Raw genomic sequence first — 18,394 nt, forward strand, 5'->3', positions numbered from 1 at the left:
TTAAATATTACACAATTAATATTTAAAAACTTAAGATACTTTAAGAATTGTACGTTACAAATTATTTAATACTATAAAATTTAAATTTTTTAGAAAATTCTAAAAATAATTAATAGAAATATATAATAATTTAATTTTAAGAATTTTATTTCTTATATTTTTGTAGTAAGCAAAAAAAAAGTGTACAAAAAATAAAGTAATTGAAAAATTATATATTTATAAAGTTACAAAAATTTGAGTTTTCAAGTAAATATTACAAAATTAATATTTAAAAATTTAAGATAATTTAAGAATTGTATATTTCGAATTATTTAATACTATAAAATTTTAAAAATAATGTATAAAAATATATAATAATTTAAGAATTTTATTTTTTATATTAGATAAAATCAGCAAAACTTAAAATATTACAAAATTAATATACGACATTTTAAGATAATTTAAAAATTGTATTGTATATTAGACAATTCTATCAAAATATTCGTGGTAAGCAAAAAAAAACATATACAAAAACAAAGTAATTTCAAAATTGTATTGTTTATAGTTTATAAAGTTACAAAAATTTGAGTACTCAAGAAAATATTACAAAATAAATATTCAAAAAAATTTAAGATACTTTCAGAATTGTATATTTCAGATTATTTAATACTATAAAAATTTGAAAATTTAATATTCAAATATTTAATTTTCAAGAAAATATTACAAAATTAATATACAACAATTTAAGATAATTTAAGAATTGTATATTTTATATTAGACAACATTATCAAGTATTATCAAGTAGAGTATTGTATACTATTAGAAAACAAGAGATTAAAATGTATATTCCCACAAGACAATTTATGAATTGTATATTTCAAATTATTTTTTTAAGAAAATGATAAAAATATGAAATAATTTAGGAATTGTATATTTTATATTTTATGAACCTGTATATATTAGTATAATATAATAATATATAATATATTAATATATATAATATATTACAATGAGAAAATATTACAAAATTAATACACAAAAATTTAAGTAATTTTAATAATTGTATATTTTATATTAGACACCATACTATCAAAATGTATATACCAGAAAATATTTTAAAAATAATATACAGAAATGTAAGACAATTTAAGAATATTTCAAATTATTTAATATTATCAATGTTACAAGAAAATCTTAAAAAATAATGTACAAAAATGTAAAATAATTTAAGAATTGCATTTTAAACTTCACAGAAATTTATGTATTTGATTTTAGACTAAATGTATATTTCCAAGAAAATATAAAGATAGTATACAGAAATAACAATTTTTATGAATTGTGCAGTAGAAGATATTTTATATTATTTAAATTTATATTTCCCAGAAAATATTTAAAAAATATAAAAAATATAAAACAATACAAAAATTGTATAATTTGCCATATACTAGATAATACAATTAAAATATGTACAATAAAAATCTATTATCAGTATTGTAATAAACTAATATTACATAAAACATAATATACACGATCTATACATAATTAATATTTTGATATTATTTATGAATTTTCAGGGCCGTTGTATCTTTTACCATATACAACACAATCAAGTTACAATAAAAATCTATTATAAGTATTAAAATTGTTTATATTAATAAGCTAATATCACAAAGACACATAATAATATACAGCTTCATACATACTCATAAATAACTTATTGATTTTATTGAATTTTCAGGGTCGTTGGACTCTAATATTCCCCACATAATCCGCATACTCAAAGGTAAGTAACAAATCCGAAAATCTTAATAAGCAAACACTCCGAAGAAATAACATAAAATAAAGTTAGCAAATTGAATTCCATAAATTGCAAAATCAAAGTGAATCCTCCGGTTGTATGACGTGCTAGTTTGTACTGCAGCCATTCATGTGTATTTGATTGAATATTGGATTACTTAACTTGCAAATGGGACTCCCGAACACACATGCAACCTGAATTATAAACCTTTGAGCAGATGGTTCGTCATATTATGAAAATATTGAAAACGTGATGCAAAAATCCACAGTTTTCTGTACGCCCGGAAACGTTAAATTTTACATGGCGAATACGAATTTATTTTTATTTTTATTTTCGTTACGAGTACGAATGAATTTTTCACAGCGTCGCATCCATTTTCCCTCGATTAATTTGAGAGGTTTACACGTTACGATCGTTCATTGTCTCTGTCTGTGTGTGCGTATGAGTATTGGCGAGTGACAGTGAGAATGGTTTTGATGAATAGCAATTATTCTCGTTTAATTATTTGAAAATTTCGAATTTTATTTGAACACAATTCCGCTCGTTAATTAATAGATGACTGTAATTGATCGGCCAGATGGGCCAACATGTGAAGAGACGGTGATGAAATATACTCAGAAACATAGAAAATAGATATAACACATGGATCCTGTTGTCGACTTTGGTGTATCACTCTTCCATATAAAGTTGATTAGTTTTTAAATATTCTTATTACTATTTTTGTGACAACGTTTTTGTATACAATTATCGTCAACAAAAAAAAATCTCGTTGATACAATATTTGTTAATAAACACTTTCAAGAAATAATGTACAATACCAATAAAAATTAATTATTATTAAATTTTCTGAAAACGGAAAAAATAAATATATACATTCTTTGTATATTTATAATTGTTATAAAAAATATTAAAAAATATTGTTTTCCTAATTTCTTTAGATTATTTATATTCTTTAGGTTCTTTAGATTCTTTAGGTTCTTTAGGTTTTTTAGGTTCTTTAGATTCTTTAGATTCTTTAGATTCTTTAGATTCTTTAGATTCTTTAGATTCTTTAGATTCTTTAGATTCTTTAGATTCTTTAGATTCTTTAGATTCTTTAGATTCTTTAGATTCTTTAGATTCTTTAGATTCTTTAGATTCTTTAGATTCTTTAGATTCTTTAGATTCTTTAGATTCTTTAGGTTCTTTAGATTCTTTAGATTCTTTAGATTCTTTAGATTATTTAGATACTTTAGATTCTATAGATTCTTTAGATTCTTTAGATTCTTTAGATTCTTTAGATTCTTTAGATTCTTTAGATTCTTTAGATTCTTTAGATTCTTTAGATTCTTTAGATTCTTTAGATTCTTTAGATTCTTTAGATTCTTTAGATTCTTTAGATTCTTTAGATTCTTTAGATTCTTTAGATTCTTTATATTCTTTAGATTCTTTAGATTCTTCAGATTCTCTAGATTCTTTAGATTCTTTAGATTCTTTAGATTCTTTAGATTCTTCAGATTCTTCAGATTCTTCAGATTCTTCAGATTCTTCAGATTCTTCAGATTCTTCAGATTCTTCAGATTCTTCAGATTCTTCAGATTCTTCAGATTCTTCAGATTCTTCAGATTCTTTAGATTCTTTAGATTCTTTAGATTCTTTAGATTCTTTAGATTCTTTAGATTCTTTAGATTATTTAGATTCTTTAGATTCTTTAGATTCTTTAGATTCTTTAGATTCTTTAGATTCTTTAGATTCTTTAGATTCTTTAGATTCTTTAGATTCTTTAGATTCTTTAGATTCTTTAGATTCTTTAGATTCTTTAGATTCTTTAGATTCTTTAGATTCTTTAGATTCTTTAGATTCTTTAGATTCTTTAGATTCTTTAGATTCTTTAGATTCTTTAGATTCTTTAGATTCTTTAGATTCTTTAGATTCTTTAGATTCTTTAGATTCTTTAGATTCTTTAGATTCTTTAGATTCTTTAGATTCTTTAGATTCTTTAGATTCTTTAGATTCTTTAGATTCTTTAGATTCTTTAGATTCTTTAGATTCTTTAGATTCTTTAGATTCTTTAGATTCTTTGGATTCTTTGGATTCTTTGGATTCTTTGGATTCTTTGGATTCTTTGGATTCTTTGGATTCTTTGGATTCTTTGGATTCTTTGGATTCTTTGGATTCTTTGGATTCTTTAGATTCTTTAGATTCTTTAGATTCTTTAGATTCTTTAGATTCTTTAGATTCTTTAGATTCTTTAGATTCTTTAGATTCTTTAGATTCTTTAGATTCTTTAGATTCTTTAGATTCTTTAGATTCTTTAGATTCTTTAGATTCTTTAGATTCTTTAGATTCTTTAGATTCTTTAGATTCTTTAGATTCTTTAGATTCTTTAGATTCTTTAGATTCTTTAGATTCTTTAGATTCTTTAGATTCTTTAGATTCTTTAGATTCTTTAGATTCTTTAGATTCTTTAGATTCTTTAGATTCTTTAGATTCTTTAGATTCTTTTCTTTAGATTCTTTAGATTCTTTAGATTCTTTAGATTCTTTAGATTCTTTAGATTCTTTAGATTCTTTAGATTCTTTAGATTCTTTAGATTCTTTAGATTCTTTAGATTCTTTAGATTCTTTAGATTCTTTAGATTCTTCAGATTCTTCAGATTCTTCAGATTCTTCAGATTCTTCAGATTCTTCAGATTCTTCAGATTCTTCAGATTCTTCAGATTCTTCAGATTCTTCAGATTCTTCAGATTCTTCAGATTCTTCAGATTCTTTAGATTCTTTAGATTCTTTAGATTCTTTAGATTCTTTAGATTCTTTAGATTCTTTAGATTCTTTAGATTCTTTAGATTCTTTAGATTCTTTAGATTCTTTAGATTCTTTAGATTCTTTAGATTCTTTAGATTCTTTAGATTCTTTAGATTCTTTAGATTCTTTAGATTCTTTAGATTCTTTAGATTCTTTAGATTCTTTAGATTCTTTAGATTCTTTAGATTCTTTAGATTCTTTAGATTCTTTAGATTCTTTAGATTCTTTAGATTCTTTAGATTCTTTAGATTCTTTAGATTCTTTAGATTCTTTAGATTCTTTAGATTCTTCAGATTCTTTAGATTCTTCAGATTCTTCAGATTCTTTAGATTCTTCAGATTCTTCAGATTCTTTAGATTCTTTAGATTCTTTAGATTCTTTAGATTCTTTAGATTCTTTAGATTCTTTAGATTCTTTAGATTCTTTTCTTTAGATTCTTTAGATTCTTTAGATTCTTTAGATTCTTTAGATTCTTTAGATTCTTTAGATTCTTTAGATTCTTTAGATTCTTTAGATTCTTTAGATTCTTTAGATTCTTTAGATTCTTTAGATTCTTTGAATTCTTTAGATTCTTTAGATTCTTTGGATTCTTTAGATTCTTTAGACTATTATTATTAAACACAGTTAAACCTTAAATAAAATTAAAAATATTGACAAATAAAACATGTTTTCCTATTTAAATCTGTATTTTAAAATGATTATTTTATAAAATAAACTACTTTATTCAATAATTTTAAAATATTTTTCGAAATGAATATTATCTAATATTATTATATTATTCTTTTAAAAGCGAAAACCTCTTTTAAATTGGATATTTGTATAAAATACATAAAATTAAGAATCTAACTGGATTTTTTGAATATCTTGAAAGTATTGTTTATTAAATTCTTAATATAAACTTAATTTAAATGATATGTATTAAAATTAATTAAATAAATATTTAAAACAAATTATTTTTTCCGAATAATTATTTTGAAATATTAATATTTCAAAAAAATAAATAAAATTTGAAAATTATACTGATTTTTTTAAACTAATATTATTAAACACAGTTAAACCTGAGATAAAATGAAAAATATTGACAAATCAAACATGTTTTCCTATTTAAATCTGTATTTTAAAATGATTATTTTATAAAATAAACTATTTTATTCAATAATTTTAAAATACTTTTCGAAATGAATGTTATCTAATATTATTATATCATTCTTTTAAAAGCGAAGACCTTTTTTAAATAGGATATTTGTATAAAATACAAAAAATTAAGAACCTAACTGGATTTTTTGAATATCTTGAAAGTATTGTTTAAACTCTTATTTTAAACTTAATTTAAATGATATATGTTAAAATTAATTAAATAAATATTTAAAACAATTTTTTTTTCCTAATAATTATTTTAATATATTAATATTATTGTTATAGTTTTTTTTAACTAGACATAACTAAGCATGTATTTGGTTGAATATTTTATTGTTACTAAATTTTAATTTAAATATTATTTAAATGAAATCTAATCAGAATCATCGACTGAATATTTTATAACATTGTTTTAAATAATATAAATATATATATTATAACAAATTTACAAACTAAACAATTTTTTTATTTGAATAATTATTATAAAATATAAGCAGTTTATTTTGCTGTTTTAGAGAATTAATTTAAACTCTTAATTTAAAACTAATTTAAATGTAAAAGTGATAAACTAAATTATTTTTTTTGTTTGAGATATTAAAAATGAGTAAAATTATAGATTTTGAATGAATTTTTAATCATTTATCACTCTCTGTTACCTTAAACAGGACACTAAAAATCAATGAAAGTGACCACTGGATCTATGTGTTCCAGTTTCTATGTCACCGTGTATATTCAACAGCTTAAATAGTGAATTGACAGTCGTACAGCCCCGATTTCAATTCGCCTTCGCCATGAATTAATTAGTGCATTTAAAATAACGAGAGTAGGGACGCCGCAATATTCTCCAGTCACTGTTAACAATGGCAGAACGGTGCAATAAAGATGGCAAAGCCAGTGTCGGACATAAATACCGGGCGTCATTTGCGGGAATCATATTCCTGCCATTAATAACCAACGTTTCCCCGCTAACATTCAGGATTCACTGCCGATTTAATAGGGCACTTGCTCTTGGTCCAATTAAAATTACCATTGCCATAATACCATTCATCAATCCGCCCACGATATTAACCGTTCCGGACTTCCGGAACAAGTCTTCGACGCGGCAAAAAATCTTTCAAGGTCGAGTGGCAAAGAGATGTTATAAATAACGGTGCCACCTCGGATACCGGTCGCGTAATGGGGGGTGCGAAAAATTAATAAAGGTTTAGTGAAAGCAAACCGTATTAAGTTCCATTTACTTTTCGGGGGGCCGGCGAAACAAAATAAGGTACGGGAACGCGAGGGAAAATGTCTTCATTCAACTAATACACACGCGCCTAGACCCCCTACCCCTTATAAGAAATACGCCCGTTCGAGTTATTTTCCGTGTGTGTGCGAGGGAAATGCGGCTAATCGCACAATGCTTCAAACTGCTCTTCGTACTTTAAAATTGTGTTTTTCGTTTCATGTGTTATTGAGGCGCATTCACCATCCTAATAAATTGGGCGCATCCGCCATTTTTCACAATCTGAAACATTTAAAGACCTCAATTATAAATTTAATCATATTTACTGACTGATTATTATATATATTTACTGAATTATTATTTTGAATTAATATTTTACAAAACTATTTTATTATTTAATTTAATTAAACATAAGTTAAACTTGATTAACAAAATGATAGGTAATAACTAAACATATTTTCTGACTAAATATTTCAGAGAACTGCTGTAAACAATTATTCGAAACATATTATTCTGAATTGTCTAATATTATTATACAGTTTTCTTAGTCGAATTAAATTGATTAATTATAATAAAAAAATTAACAATTTAAACATATTTTTCGACTGGCTTAATCACACTATTGTTCTAATCTAAAAATTTAAATCCAAATTAAATGTAATGTATTAAAAATAAATAAAATTTGAAAATTATACTGATTTTTTTTAAACTATAAATAAACCTTAAATTAAATGAAAAATATTGAAAAATAAAACATGTTTTCCTACTGAAATCTATATTTTAAAATAATTATTTTACAAACTAAACTACGTACTTTATTGAATAATTTTAAAATATTGTTCAAAATGAATATTATCTAATATTATTATATTATTCTTTTAAAAGGATATATCGTATAAAATACATAAAATTAAGAACCTAACTGTATTTTTTGAACATCTTGAAAGTATTGTTTTGAGCTCTTAATTTAAAATTAATTTAAATGAAACATGTCAAAATTAATCAAATATATATATTTAAAACAAATTATTTTTTTCCGAATAATTATTTTAAAATATTGTTCTGTATTATTGTAATAGATTTTTTTTAACTAGTCTTAACTAAATGTGTATTTGATTCAATATTTTATTGTTATTCAATTTTAATTTAAATATTATTTAAATGAAATCTGTTAAAATGAGTAAATTGCAAAGTAATCTATATATTTTGGGATTAGTAATTTTAAAATATTGCTCAAAATATTATATAATATTATTATATTTTATAAAAACCAATACTTTTTTTAAGTTAATAAAAGGTGTAAAATTAACAATCTTATCAGCACCTTTGACTGAATATTTTATAACATTGTTTTAAATAATATAAATATATATTATAATGAATTTACAAACATTTTTACAAACTAAACAATTTTTTTATTTGAATAATTATTATAAAACAACATAAGCAGTCTATTTTGCTGTTTTGGAGATAATTCTCTATATAAATTCTTAATTTAAAACTAATTTAAATGTGAAAGTGATAAACTAAATTATTTTTTTTTAATAATTGTTTGAGATATTAAAAATGAGTAAAATTATAGTTTCTGAATGAATATTTTACATTATTATAATATTATAGTATTATTATTATTTTATGAAATAAGTTAAAACCAATAAAATGTACAAAAAACAATTATATTTGTAATCAATAATAATATTATCCCTTTGTTTATATAAATATGAATATCTTAATAAAATATAGAGGTTTAATTTCATTATGAACTTCTTTTATAAATTATTTCTCTAAACGAATTTAATAAATATTTTTCTATAATATTGATTTCTAGTTTAAATATTTGTGAATGTTTATAATATAATAAATTAATTTCTATTAGAAATAATTCTAATTGTCTATTATCATTATTGAATTGAAGTAAATAATTAATAATTATGAAGTAACAATAATTTTAAAATGTTTCTTGTAATAAATTTCACCAAAATTTTTTTATTTATTACAAATATTAACTTTTAGTTTAAGAAAATGAAAAAACTAAAAAAATCTTACTGATAATCAAATTTTTAATCTGAAAAAATATTTAAAAATTTACTGAATTAATTTTAAAATAAAAATTTTGTAAACTTAAAACTATTTTATCAATTTTTTAATTATTAAAAGTCAAAATACTTTCTTAAATTATTTCTGTGAACAAATTTAATAATTATTTTTTTATTCAATAATAATATTATTCTATAGTTTAAATATTTATCAACGTTTAATTAAGACTAAAATAATTAAAGTTGAAAATTTATTTTAAATTATGTTATCAATTTTAAACTTGTTTCTCGTAATGAATTAGTCCAACATTGTTCTTTTCAATATAAATATTACCTCGTAGTTTAAAAAAAGTGAATATTCTAATAAAACTAAAAAAAAATTATATTGAAAATTAAATTTTTAATCTGAAAAATACTCATTTTGGAATAAAGATTTTGAAAATTTTGAACTATTTTATCAATATTATTAAAATATCTTACTATTTAATTATTATCAGTCTCAATTTTTTTTCAATTCAATAATAAAAGTAGCTTCCAGTTTAAATAATTCTGAGTTATCAATATAATAAGTATTATTTTAATTATGAACTGAATATAACTTTCTTGTAATGAAGTTGTATTTGTTTCTATTCTGTATAGATATTAACTCGTAGTTTAGAAAACATAAATATTTTAATAAGTCTAAAAATATTGTAATAGTAATGGAGTTTGTGATCTGAAAAATAATTTTACTTATTTACTTAACTAATTCTGAAATAAAGATTTTGAAAATTTTATCAATATTATAAAGATATTATTATTTATTAATTATTAACAGTCACAATTCATTTTAAAATATATAAACAAATTTAATAATTATTTATACCCTATGATAATTTTAACCCTTAGTTTAAATAATTATTAATATTTTAATAAGACTAAAATAATACTAATTTTCTGTTATCTATATTTTTTATTTAGTTATGAATTGACATTTATTTTTAAATTGTTTCTAGTACTAAATTTCATCAACAATTTTTCCATTCTGTATTATTAGTTACCTCCCTGTATATATCAAAAATAGTCTTATAATAAAACTACAAGAATTCTTATTTATGTAAAATTTAATAATAGTTTTTACTATGAAAAAGTTATTATTTAATGAACTTTAATTTAATGAATTTAATTTAATACTATTTATATTATATTTTTAAAACAAAATCTGATTTATAATAAATGTGCTGTATAAAATGAATAAAGTTTACATTTTAAATATTTAAAGAGCTAAAATATGAATGAATGATTTCAGGAAATTTGCACAGTTTACTGAAACTAGTAAAACACATTTACACATTTCAATTCGATAATTAAAGTTTAAAAATAGCATCGAACGTCGCCCGTCAAAATTCCCTTCGGTTCCGCGATTGAGGCGACTGTGTCCTGACCGGGCGCAGGCGTCGGCAGCGTCGCGGCGCTCAGCCAAACGTGGACTTGTATCCAGGGCGTCGGCACCGACACATCCTTGCTACCTGAACAGGTGGACGAGAGAGAACCAGACCGGCGTCAGGACGATCACGGACGGTCCCGCGGACTGTCATCCCGTTTGGCGGCGGCCGCGATTCGCACATCGATAAGTTCGGGTATTTGCGGTGCGTTACTGTCGGTCAACAGCTGCTGTCACGATGGGTTTAGGCACCATGTCTTCCGGTGAGTAGTGATTTGAATGTTGCGTTACTTCCGGGGTTCGGTTGGAATGGTGGTATGATGATCGGCGGTCGGTTTGCGGTTGGCGGTTGGCGGTTCGAGTTGTATCGATAAAAGTTGGGGTGGTGAGCGACCTGGGGGGGTTGTCAATGTGGTAGGCCGGATCGGCCGCATGGGTTTCACCTGCGCTTTTCTTAGGTTATATCGTGGGATTGATAAACATACCTTTTTTACAGTTTAATAAATTATTCGTGAATTGAAAAATCTTGATTAGATGTTACTAATATGAGAAATTACCACATAATAGTAATAAGGAATTTATACTGAGAATAAATAAAAAAGATATATAGAAGGCTTTCAAATTTTTTGGTAAATATTAAAAAATAATATAAAACAAGATACTCAGAAAATGGAATATTATAAAAATTGTTATTAATATTATTAAGTGTATTATTATTATCAAATATTTTGTATTACTATTAAATATTAATTTTTATTTTATTATTAAAATAATAAAATGTATACAAACATTTAAAATTACAAATATGATTTTATTTTATTTAAGTTACTTAAAATTAATAAAATTGTGAACACAAAATATATACTTTATAAAAACAATAAAGCAATACATTTTCATACTAACTGAAAATCACAAACATTATATAATTTTAATAATGTAATAACTTCTTTCGGTAAAAATTATTCGTCGTTAAAAAGTTTTGTAAATTTTATATTTATGTTTTACTTTCGATCATCTATAAAAATTAATCCATATTTTATATTATTTATTAGATTTTCAATAGTATCAATAATGTATATAAAAATATATGTAAATGAAAATCTACAAAATTATATATTATACAAAATATTATATAATTGTAATAAAATTAATATTAAATTTAATTTTATTATTTCAAAAATTGTTTCACTAAACTTTGTCCCAGAAAAATAACAATAAAAAATATTTTTTTTGACTTAAAATTACTGCTCATTAAAAGATTTTATTCAACAATAAATTTCCTATTAAATTTTTACTATTTATATTAAATTTATTATATCATTTAAATATTTTAGATTTAAAGATAGATATTTATTAGTCATATTAAATTTATTACATGACCAAAATGTATGTAAAAAAAAAATACAAAATTATATCTTACACAAAAAGTTGTAATTGTAATAAAATTAATATTAAATTTAATTTTATTATCTCAAAAATTGCTTCTGAAAATTTTCTCCCAGAGAAATTACAATAAAAAATCATTTTTTTAATTTAAAATTACTGCTCATTAAAAGATTTTATTCATTTCAATTGACTCTCAATAAGAAATAATTCATATTTAACATTGTTTAATGTATGAATGTATAAAATTGACATAAAATGCATTATATAGTTATAAATAATAAAATTTATAATTAATTTTATTACCTTAAAAATCGTTCTGAAAATTTTGTCTCAGACAAATCACATTAAAAAATATTTTTTTTGTCTTAACATTATTGATTATTAAAAAATTTTGTAGTTTAATAATTTTTATGTTTATACTTTCTTTTAACTATCAATAATAAGAAATATTTCGTATTTTTATATTGTTCAAAATTCATCTTAAAGTCATATTAAATTTATTACATGACCAAAATGTATATAAAAAATCTACAAAATTATATCTTATACAAAATAATACATAATTATAATAAAATTAAAATAATTAATTTTAGTATAGTACTAAATTTATTAAATCATAAAAATACCAATATATATATATATATATATATATATATATATATATATATATTATATATTAAGTAATTTGTAAGTATAAAATATATTTTAAAAATATTAAAATAACTAAAAATTTCAAATATTCCTGAACAATTTCGTCCATTGAATTTTTATTATCAAATGTTATAGATTTTTATAAAAACAGAATACTCAACATTCTGTATTTAAATAGAAAAATTGCTAAAATTAAATTCTGAATTGGCTAAATATATGTTATATACAATAAAATTGTAAATAATTACAACCAATAAAAAGTTTTTTGTGTCAAAATTATGTATCATTAAAATATTTTAGATATCAATAAATTTTATGTTTCAAATAAATAATAATATTAGAATGTCATCATAAAAGTATACTTTTATTTTGAAAATGTTGCAAAGAAATTCATTAAAATTTTTCTTAAAATAATCATTAACTATTATTAGTTTTGTTCCAAAATATACTTAACAATTTGGCATCCAATAAAAATTAAAACATTCTGATATTAATTAACAAACATCTTTAACTTTTCCACTGAAAATTACACATATTACTCAACAATTATATCCACTAAAATTTTTCTTTAATATTTTATTATTACTATTTTGTAAAATAGGTCATTCAAATTTATTTTCTGTGGGCTTAGATATAAAAATTATAAAGTAAGAGAATTTTATATGAATTTTATCATTTTAACTGAGAGGAGTATAACATAAAATAAATTTCTTGTGCAATAAAATTTGAAAATAATAATAAATCCAATTATAATAATTACTCATAAGTTTTTTGTCTCAAAATTATTTTACCATCCTCATTATAAAATTGTAACCATTAAGAAGTTTTCCATATCAAAATTTTAATATTTTTCTTGTTATTGATGTCGTTGTTATTAAACAATAACTTTTTAAACTATTTTAATAGTTATTATAATAAATAATATATATAATATATAATAGGTATATTTAGACTAGTCATTTATTTAATAAACATGTTCTAAAATGTCTCAACAATACTTCTGATAAAATATGTTATAATATGACCATAAAATAGGTTTTATATGGTTATTTTATACGGATCAAATATGAGTTGATTTCGTAATATTCCAACAATTGAAACGCTAACAAATTTTAATAAAACTTGATAAATTTTAATATTGAAATAAATACTTAATATACAAAGCAAATAATTCATCCAACAATTGAATTTTAATATTTTAATCTGGTTGATATTCGTGGTATAAAATGTGAAAGTAAAACTAAATGGACTTTTATTAAAATTTACTAGTCTCTCAATATTTTAAAAATCTATTGTCAATTTTATTATAGAAGAAATTTTTATATACATTTTATATTTTAAAGGTAAAAAAGTATATATAATTTTATTTTAAATGTAATAGTCAATCATATATTACAATTTAATATTTTTGTTTAGTGGTCAAGTTTTTTAATAAAAATTGTTTAAATTATTATTGAAATTAATATATTTATTGAAACAGTAAACTATTATTAAAAATATATGGTTTTTGTAATATATTTAAAACAGTAGTCCTCTTTTACTGTTTATTTATGTACTACATATTGATTATTTATTTAGGTATATGTAATCTCTGAACGTTCTCCCATTACTCTATAAATATTTTATTCAAAGTGGTGGCATAACACCCTATCAGTGTCAACCATCTAACATTACACCCACATTTACTTAGTCAGTTTCAACAAGTCACCCCCCAAATATGTCACATTCCTCCATTAAATGTACCCACGTGTGTATTTTGGTCTTCGACGTAAATGATTAAACTCATTTACAGTCCTCCATCCGATTCTTGGAAGTTGCAAACTTCGTGTTTAATTCAGATCACAATCTACATATTCAAATGGCATCGATCTGCATTCACATATTAACTGATGCGTTATAAATATTACACGTGCCAGTTTCAGGACGCGTTATCACATAACATATGCCATCAATTTATGTTAATCACTGTAAACTGAAACACGGACACTTTTTTAGCATGCACACGATCCGGGACAATGAATTGCATATTCGATGCTGTTGTGTGGCGTTGTCCCGTCAATTTTAATCCAAATCGGGTTCCGGTTTATTATTCCGAGAATGAGCCGTATTTATTTCCCCTGAGCGAGAAACATGCGCGTGCAGGATTATCCTTCCTGATTACAATATATAAATATAATTGGTTGGCGGTACTGATGGGACTTCGCGATAAAATCAAATTGTGCATTTTTTCTCCGAGCTAAGACTCACTTGAATATTCAAACTTTGGGTTTTTTCTACTTGATCGAAGTTGGCAGACTTATTTGTTAAAATGTAATCCGGATAAGGAGGATTAAGTCTTAGGAATATAGCCGCGATAAGAAGCCTTAAAGACCCAAAGGAAAATCCATGGCGATTTTGCATAATAAATAGGGTTCAAGAAATATTGCAGGTCGCCGGATTTATTTATTATTGAAGCCAAATTAGGCCGGAGCTTTATTGTTCTTATCGGGGATTTAAGTAATAATTATTGTAGATTAGTTGAAGTTATTATATCCCATAACTTTATTACTCCTTACTCTGCTTATTGTCTGAAATATGAACTTTTACTTCCGTTCTTTTAATTTAATAAAATTATGAAAACATTATTTGCTGTATCCCACATTAAATTTACATTAATGTTTATTTTATATCATTGTGGTGTACTATTAACAATATCCATCTCTCTTCTAAATAATTTCAATATTATGTTATATTACAGAAGAAAAAATTCTGCCTCTGTAAATCCCATTGATTAATCAATAAGTTCCAATGATTATTTCTTAATATTCATTGATAAATTAGTAAGTTCTACTGATTAATAAGTAAGTCCCACCAATAGATCAGCACAATTCTTATGATCAAGCAGCTAATTCTTCAGAAGAATCAACAAGTTTCACTTACTGACTAGTATAATTCAATACTGTAATCAATACAATTTTACTGATGATTTAGTAAGTAAGTAAGTAAGTCTACAAATTAATCAGCAAACTGCACAATATAATTCCACTTTTTAATCAGTATTATTTCACTTATTTATCAGTGAATTCCTCTGATTGAGCAGTCAGTTACACTTATTAATCAGTACTTCAGTTCACTGAAAAATCAATAAGTTTCTCAGAGTAATCAGTAAATTCCACAGAATTATTAAAAAGTTCTCCTTACTAATCAATATAATTCTACTTTTTAATTAGCATAATTTCACTTATTTACTAGTGAGTTCCTCTGATTAATCAGTAAGTTCCATTTATTAATCAATAGAATTCCATAGTGTATTCAATTCAATTTTGCTGAAGAATCAGTAGAATTCCATATTGTAATCAATACAATTTCACTGAAGAATCAGTTCCTCAGAGTAATCAGCAAATTCTAGCAATTAATTAATAATTTCCATTTATTAATCAATATAATTCCACTTTTTAATCAGCATAATTTCACTTATTTATCAGTGAATTCCTCTGATTGAGCAATCAGTTACACTTATTAATCAGTACTTCAGTTCACTGAAAAATCAATAAGTTTCTCAGAGTAATCAGTAAATTCCACAGATTTATTAAAAAGTTCTACTTACTAATCAATATAATTCTACTTTTTAATTAGCATAATTTCACTTATTTACTAGTGAGTTCCTCTGATTAATCAGTAAGTTCCATTTATTAATCAATAGAATTCCATAGTGTATTCAATTCAATTTTGCTGAAGAATCAGTAGAATTCCATATTGTAATCAATACAATTTCACTGAAGAATCAGTTCCTCAGAGTAATCAGCAAATTCTAGCAATTAATTAATAATTTCCATTTATTAATCAATATAATTCCACTTTTTAATCAGCATAATTTCACTTATTTATCAGTGAATTCCTCTGATTGAGCAGTCAGTTACACTTATTAATCAGTACTTCAGTTAACTGAAAAATCAATAAGTTTCTCAGAGTAATCAGTAAATTCCACAGATTTATTAAAAAGTTCTACTTACTAATCTATATAATTCCACTTTTTAATCAGCATAATTTCACTTATTTACTAGTGAGTTCCTCTAACTAATCAGTAAGTTCCATTTATTAATCAATAGAATTCCATAGTGTATTCAATTCAATTTTGCTGAAGAATCAGTAGAATTCAATATAGTAATCAATACAATTTCATTGAAGAATCAGTTCCTCAGAGTAATCAATAAATTCTACCAATTAATTAATAATTTCCATTTATTAATCAATATAATTCCACTTTTTAATCAGCATAATTTCACTTATTTATCAGTGAATTCCTCTGATTGAGCAGTCAGTTACACTTATTAATCAGTACTTCAGTTCACTGAAAAATCAATAAGTTTCTCAGAGTAATCAGTAAATTCCACAGATTTATTAAAAAGTTCTACTTACTAATCAATATAATTCTACTTTTTAATTAGCATAATTTCACTTATTTACTAGTGAGTTCCTCTGATTAATCAGTAAGTTCCATTTATTAATCAATAGAATTCCATAGTGTATTCAATTCAATTTTGCTGAAGAATCAGTAGAATTCCATATTGTAATCAATACAATTTCACTGAAGAATCAGTTCCTCAGAGTAATCAGCAAATTCTACCAATTAATTAATAATATCCACTTATTAATCAATATAATTCCACTTTTTAATTAGCATAATTTCACTTATTTATCAGTGTGTTCCTCTGATTGACCAGTCAGTTACACTTATTAATCAGAACTTCAGTTCACTGAAAAATCAATAAGTTTCTCAGAGTAATCAGTAAATTCCACAGATTTATTAAAAGTTCTACTTACTAATCAATATAATTCCACTTTTTAATCAGCATAATTTCACTTATTTACTAGTGACTTCTACTGATTAATCAATAGGTTCCATTTATTAATCAATAGAATTTCATAGTGTATTCAATTTAATTTCTCTGAAGAATCAGTAGAATTCCATATTGTTATCAATACAATTTCACTGAATAATCAGTTCTTCTCCACTTATTAATCAATATAATTCCATATTGCAATCAATACAATTCATTCATTCATTAATGCTCCATCTAAAGATAAATGTAATTCGACTTTTTAATCAGTATAATTTCACATATGTACCAGTGAAGTCCTTGGATTAATCAGTAAGTTCCATTTATTGAACAGTAGAACTTTTTACTGTAATCAGTACAATTTCACTGAAGAATCAGTAAGTTTCACAGATTCTAATGATTATTTCTTAAAATTCATTGATAAATTAGTAACTTCTACTGATTAATAAATAAGTTCCACCAATAGATCAGCACAATTCTTATGATCAAGCAGTAAATTCTTCTGAAGAATCAACAAGTTTCACTTATTGATTAGTACAATTTAATATTGTAATCAATACAATTTCACTGAAGAATCAGTTCTTCAGAGAAATCAGCAAGTTCTACCAATTAATTAATAATTTCCACTTATTAATCAATATAATTACACTTTTTAATCAGCATAATCACTTATTTACCACTGAGTTCCTCTGATTAATCAGTCAGTTATACTTATTAATCAGTAGAATTCCATATTGTAATTAATTCTACTAAAGAATCAGTAAACATTATAGATTGATCAGTAAATTCCACTGATCAATTAATAAGTTCCATTTAAAGATCAATGTAATTCCACTTTTTAATCAGAATAATTTCCCTTATCCCATTGAACAATATAATTACACTATAATTAATTTCACAGATGTATCAGAATGATCCAGTAAGTTTCATTTATTGATCAGTATAATGCCACTTTATAATTAGGCAATTTCTTATATTCTATTGATTAACTATTACATATAGACTGATTGATTGGTATAATTTCTATTTTTATTAATTAGTACAATTTCACAGATAAATCGTCCACATTTTACTGATTAATAAGTAGAATAACGATGTTTAATCAATATACTTCTTTCATCACTTAAGTAATTAGTTAACTTAAGTGATGAATCTA

At 23.1% G+C, this 18,394-nt stretch overlaps 1 protein-coding gene across 2 annotated transcripts in view; it reads left to right on the forward strand.

Annotated features, from left to right (window-relative positions):
• The window catches only part of LOC109607173 (general transcriptional corepressor trfA-like), a 214,501-nt gene that overhangs the window by 44,569 nt on the left and 151,538 nt on the right, over positions 1-18,394 (forward strand). Inside the window, exon 2 of one of the 2 annotated variants that reach the window (XM_049966835.1) lies at positions 1,718-1,762. The gene's annotated coding sequence lies outside the window, so the exon portion shown is untranslated. Of the gene's footprint in view, positions 1-1,717; positions 1,763-10,496; positions 10,645-18,394 lie in introns of those variants that run through there. The other variant, XM_049966836.1, reaches the window with a different exon arrangement.

Source organism: Aethina tumida, chromosome 4 (assembly GCF_024364675.1).
Source record: "Aethina tumida isolate Nest 87 chromosome 4, icAetTumi1.1, whole genome shotgun sequence".
In the NCBI taxonomy this organism is placed as follows: domain Eukaryota; kingdom Metazoa; phylum Arthropoda; class Insecta; order Coleoptera; family Nitidulidae; genus Aethina; species Aethina tumida.